This window comes from Arachis ipaensis, chromosome B09 (genome assembly GCF_000816755.2).
Source record: "Arachis ipaensis cultivar K30076 chromosome B09, Araip1.1, whole genome shotgun sequence".
Taxonomy (NCBI): domain Eukaryota; kingdom Viridiplantae; phylum Streptophyta; class Magnoliopsida; order Fabales; family Fabaceae; genus Arachis; species Arachis ipaensis.
This window is the reverse complement of record NC_029793.2, coordinates 16,911,544-16,917,759: the sequence shown is the minus strand read 5'-3', so window position 1 is coordinate 16,917,759 and position 6,216 is coordinate 16,911,544. Positions and strand designations below refer to the sequence as shown.

Sequence of the window (6,216 nt, the reverse complement as noted above, 5' to 3'; positions counted from 1 at the left end):
TTTGAAATTATAATTTACAACCAAACAAAAAATTTTATAATTTTTTGAGTTATTTTATGCATATAAATTATTTTTTATACAAGTCATTTATATTTACGTACGTATGTTTTTTTTGAATTATTGCTGCACGTTTTTCTTCTTTTTTTATTTTTTTTTTCGTTATCATCGTCACCAACACCATCTCCTCCTCCTCTTCCTCCTCTTCCTCCTTCTTTTTTTTATTAAAATTTCTTTTCTTCTTTTCTTTTTTTTTTCTTCTTCTCCATCATCAGTTATCTCGTTGTTGAAGATAATGAATAATTCAAGTTCAAATTGTCAATTGAACCAGAATGAAATTTATTATTGTTTTGAATCTAATCAAGTGAGTTGTGTTTCAATTCTAGTTAATTTTTTCATTAGTAGTTCATAATTCTGTAGGTGAATAATGTTTCATTATTGATGGTTTGAATTGAAATGTAATGTAAAAGTTTTACATTAGAGAAAATATTTTTCTATATTTACAACAAATTTGAGTATAACACAAAGATATTTGGGTGTAACACGAAGATATTTGAGTGTATTGTTTAAGAATTTTCGTTATATGTGTACTGATAAGTTCTGCATAATTCAAAACTCTTCTTCTCTCTCCTCCTCATCTTCTACTGCTCCTTCTTCCACTACAACGATTTTGCTCATTTGTGGCGGTTTTTTTTCCTATTTGTGGCGGTTTCAAACCCCCACAAAAAGGATCGTGGCAGTTTCAAAAACCCCCAAAATTTGAGGTGCCACGAGCTCCTTTGTGGCGGTTTTTCACAACCCCCACAATTTCATTCAGTGGCAGTTTTCTATGCCTTTTGTGGGGGTTCTGTGCTTGCGTTTTGTGGCACTTCTTGGTTAATCATTGTGGCGGTTTAGAACCCCCATAAAAAATTTTTAATTTAAAAAAAAAACACATTCATGTGGGTTTCAACCTCCACAAACATGTCAATATTAGTCTGAAAGACTGAAACAATTAATCTAGATACTAGAATTACATTATTATACTACTAATCAATTATTAGTCTGAAACAATATTAGTATGCAGCAAACTAACATTCTGCAGACCTCATTAGTATGCAGCAAACTAACATTCTGCAGACCTCATTAGTTAATAAAATTATGCCTTTAAATAATCACATACAATTAAAAGATGTGAAAAAGAAGCAATAGGCAGACCTGTAGATTCATAGGACCTTTTAACATCTCACGACATTGGATGCTACAAGATTCAGCTCGATTTAGCTGGACACACACACACACAGAGACTTGCCTTTGCTTAAGATCTGAGAAGTGAAATAGTTGAACTTGATGAATCAAACACTATAATTGGGAGCGACAAAGGGAGAGAGAGAACTTTTGGTTTGGTTTCTTGTTGGTTCTTCCTTCTTACAAGTTACAAAGAAAGTAAGAAACATATCCTACATTCATGTGTACACATATTAAATAGAATTCTTTTACACACAAACAAAAAGTGATTTACTAATTTCTTATTCTCTTTCATGTAGATGGGTAAGCCACAAGCTCTGGAGTACAAAAGTTCCAACTCAGACATCTGGAATGAATAATATTAATCAAATTGAATGGAGTGAAAAGAAAAATTAATGTCATAATATGTTATTACAACTAGCAAAAACATGAGCTTTAAGGAGATACATTTATTGTCAATATGAAGTAATGAAGGCATATGAATAGTCTAAATTCTAGGACAAAGTACCTTTGAACACCTCGATAAAGCAGTATCAATATCCTGAACTAATAACCTCGCTTCTTCAGCGTATTCCTACAAGAACAAAATTTTTTATTGTACAAATCCAATTTGCAGAAAGTTACAAACACCAAAAACACTATAGAGCTTCTCAGCCAAAAGACACCATACAGCTTATTCAAGTGAAAAGGCACCTTCAATTTATGATAATTAGGCTCATTGCAAGGTGGAGGATTAAATCTCAATAACTCATCAATGAATTCTAAATGAACTTTCTTTACAGTTGAGTCTTGATACCAAAACTCAATTTGTTATGCAATCTCTTATCCCTTCTGCCCACTTCTGAGCTTCAATCAAGGTCTTCACCATATCTCGAACTTATATCCTAAAATAAAGCTGGACTTAGTTGTGTATAGTGCATAATAATTTTGAAGTAATACATCATCAACAACAACGAGAACTCACAGAGTCCATCTCAGAACCAGCCCAAAGAAACTGTTCATCTTTCCTTAGTGTAGTAACAAATGCATTGCTCAAAAGATGCAGCTTCACAGTCTTACACTCGCAAAGGTGTTCCGAGTGCTGCACAATAAAAACCGAATTCAGCCAATTGAAATGTCACCATCAGTGAGTTAACAAGGTGAAAGAATGGCTTCTCCAAAAAATACTTTTAGCTTTTTCATCTAAGAGTATGAGCTAAGCTTTAGTATAAGTGTAATGCAGGATCATTCCCTGCGGCCAGCAACCTGCAGAGCTGCCATAACTACCCCACCTACTATAACTAAATTAGCATGTTGATTACTATCAGATCTATGTGGCCAATAAGTCATAGATCTTGGTATTCCACCTCTGTTCTAGGTTTTGTTTTACCTTGTAAATTACAAATAAATTGATTTTTCAATGACTGGAACCCTTTTCAAAATATTGTCCATCTATCTTTACTTATCTTACATCTCTAGTTCCTGTAAAGCAAATAAATCATGTACCTACGGCTACCATGTGCTTATAAATGTGAATAATTAGGTTCTACTAGATAATAGAATCAGATAAAGCTGGTTAATTCTTTTTGGCAACTTTCAACCTACAAGTGAAAGGATGGAAAAAGCAATAGAAGTAGAAGAGTAGAAGAAGTAATAACACAGTAAAATTTAAGAACCCCAAGACATGCCTTCTCAATTTGTGTCTTAGATACCTTCATTCTGTATTCTTGTTACCTATAGGACAAATGAAATCAAGCAAAGTATAATGGGATACTTAGTTGTTAAGAAGAAAAACTGAAAACAATTTAACAAGTTATGTTATTGCCTTGCAATGCTTTTGGTAATCAAATAAGATGAAAAAATATTTTGGCTTCAAGGAGCACATATATTATAACAAGTTAATTGGATGCCATTTGGTGTGATGCTCAACTGCCACCGCTCTAAGATTTCTTGTGATGATAATGTTGGAAATTTAATCGTCTAATATACTACCTACCTTCCTCCCGTTCTTCCTAAATGCTTTAACCTTGAATGTAGAAATTCAAAAGAATATAACAACATCTGAGCTAATTTTCGTAGGCTGTACTTTATTTGTTTTCATAGGCTGTACTTTATTCTTATTAAAACTTCCTATATATACTATAACACTACAAGAACCTGAAAAGATCACAGTATACTCAGGAAATTGAACTTGAATAGATCAAACAAAAAATTCATTACAATGAACTACTAAATTCATTGCTTGTAAATATATAGTGGCCAAATATATAGTATAGTTGCTGCCACTTGCAGTATGACACGAAATAGGAAAAATGCTATTATCAGGAGAGTCTAATCTATGCTATGATCAGATTTAATTTACAGGGAGCAAATAAGACACAGTATCATTTCACTGAACAAGAATTAATACAACCATTAAGAGAATAAACAATTCATCAAACACTTGGAGTGCTTGCGAATTTGAAACAATGTTCATCAATTAAGAGATAATAAAACTCATTGAATGTTATATCATATAGCAAAGCATTCAGAATCTGAGCATGAAAAACAAAGAAAATGAATAAAAAGGAAAAAGAGAAAGAGAACCGAAAATTGAGAATGAGTGGATCGGAACGAAGAAGAGCATGCCGATGGAAAACACGAGAGTCATTGAGGGAGGAGAGTTGACAGAAGAGGTGCTTTCTCTTGGTCTCAGAGACTCGGGCATTGCGACAAGATCTAGACACGCGTTGATAAAGGAGGCGTCTTGGCTCGATCTCAGTAACTTTCTGGCAACAGCATAAAGGAGGTGAACTTTAGTAGTGACGACGGCAGCAATGGCAGAGGAGGCGGCGACGGCGGTGGAGATGACGGTGGAGATGACTATCGCAATCTTAGGGTTTCAGTGAGCTCTCATCCTCTGTTCTCTCTTCAAGTGTTCTCTTGGATTTTGAAAAAGAATTTTAATTTCTGGTAGTTTAAGTGGTAACAATGGTTTTTATTGTTAGTGATCTTGTGGGAGTTTGTTAAAATGTCACACATAAAATATATTATGAAGGTTTTTTAAAACTCTCACTAAAAAACACCCACAAATATATATAAATTTTGTAGTATTCTTCTTTTTCATCATCATCATCATCATTTTCTTTTTTTTTCTTATTTATCTTTTTTTTTTATATTTTATCTTCTCAAATTTCTTCTTGTTTTACTCTTTTAACAAGAATAAAAATAAAAAAAAAATCAAATAAAGAAAAAAAAGAAACATATAATGGTACAAAATTACTTGAAAGAGGATGAACTTACATTCATTCAATTAAAAGAAAGAAATAAATAAGAAAAAATGCAGCATTAGAGGAAATATTTTTCTGTATTTGCAGCAAATTTGGGTGTAACACGAAGATATTTGGGTATAATACGAAGATATTTGGGTATAACATGAAAATATTCGAGTGTATTGTTTAAGAATTTTCAATGTATGTGTGCTGATAAGTTCTGTATAATTCAAAACTCTTCTTCTTCCTCTTCCTCATCTTCTGCTGCTTCTTCTTTTTTTCATCATCATCGCCATCTTCTTCTTCTTTTCTTATTCATCTTTTTCTTTTGTTTTACCTTCTCAAGTTTCTTCTTGTTTTACTCTCTTAACAAGAATAAAAACAAAAAAATTAAACAAAAAAAACACATAATGTTACAAAATTACTTGAAAGATGATAAACTTACATTCATTCAACTAAAAAAAAGAAAGAAATAAAGAAAAGAAGAAGAAGAAAACAAATGCAGCATTAGAGGAAACATTTTTCTATATTTGCAGCAAATTTGGGTGTAACACGAAGATATTCGAGTGTATTATTGTTTAAGAATTTTCAGTGTATGTGTGCTAATAAGTTCTGCATAATTCAAAACTCTTCATTTTTCTCCTCCTCATCTTCTGCTGCTTTTTCTTCTTCATCTTCTTATTTCATATTCACATAATTCTTCTTGAGAAGAAAAAATTAAATAAAAAAAATACATAATGTTGCAAAATCAATAGAAAGAAGAGGAGGAAAAAAATGCAGCAACAACAACAGTGATAAAAAAATACATAATATTGCAAAATTAATAGAAAGAGGAAGAGAAAAAAATACAGTAACAACAACAGTAATAAAAAAACGACGATGAAGATGAAACACACGAAAAAAAGAGGAGAAATGCAAAGAAGAAGGAGAAGAAGAAGAAGGAAGAGGAGGAGGAAGAAGAATGTGGGATATAAAGAGAAACAACATGATTTGCGTACGCATTATATAAGTGATTTGTATGATTTGTATACCAAAAAAATTTGTATATATGTAGCAGTACTCAATTTTTTTATCTAACGTGCAATTTATCAATAACAAAAAAATATATAAATTATTATTTTAAATCATCACCCTTTGTGACCAAACAATAGATCCCTTTAACTCGTAGTTCTAAACAATGCTTATTTTTAGTATTTAAAATAAAGCCATTTATGATAAACTATATATATATTGAGTTATTGACATTTATTTTAAAATAAAGTGAATATTGGACTAAAAAAAAAAAGTCATTTTTGAAACAAAATTAAAGTATTGACGTAAGATTATATTTTCTGGAGTTAAATTTATCCTGTATCTCCAAAAAATTTATGTGGAGGTCAAATTTATCTAATAAATTAGTATTCTCCTTCTAAATTTTATTTAAAACATTTGGAAAAAATGTTACGTAATTATAACTTTTCAAAATACCAAACGCAATTGTAATTTTTCTAATTATATGTAAACTGCGACACCCTGCCGCAGATTAGAATTGCACATAAACCACTACATCCTATCGCAGTTTACATTGAATTTGGCCTGTGCATAAACCGCTACACCTTGTAGCAGTTTATATTGACTTTTGTAAATACAGAATCCGCTATCCTATAACAGGTTCTGAAGGAATGGCGTCGATGAAGAAACCGTGATATCCTATAGCGGTTTTTCCTTCTCCCAAGCAATGTCTCTTATTTTAACAAATATGCAAATGAATGATAAAACAATG

The 6,216-nt window shown here is 31.6% G+C and overlaps 1 long non-coding RNA gene across 1 annotated transcript; it reads right to left on the bottom strand.

Annotated features, from left to right (window-relative positions):
* On the bottom strand, positions 1,324-4,168 carry LOC107616674. Its single transcript, XR_001614593.2, has 5 exons — positions 3,790-4,168; positions 2,189-2,305; positions 1,918-2,108; positions 1,733-1,798; positions 1,324-1,570 (listed from the first exon to the last, which is right to left on the bottom strand). It is a non-coding gene; the product is annotated as an uncharacterized LOC107616674 (long non-coding RNA).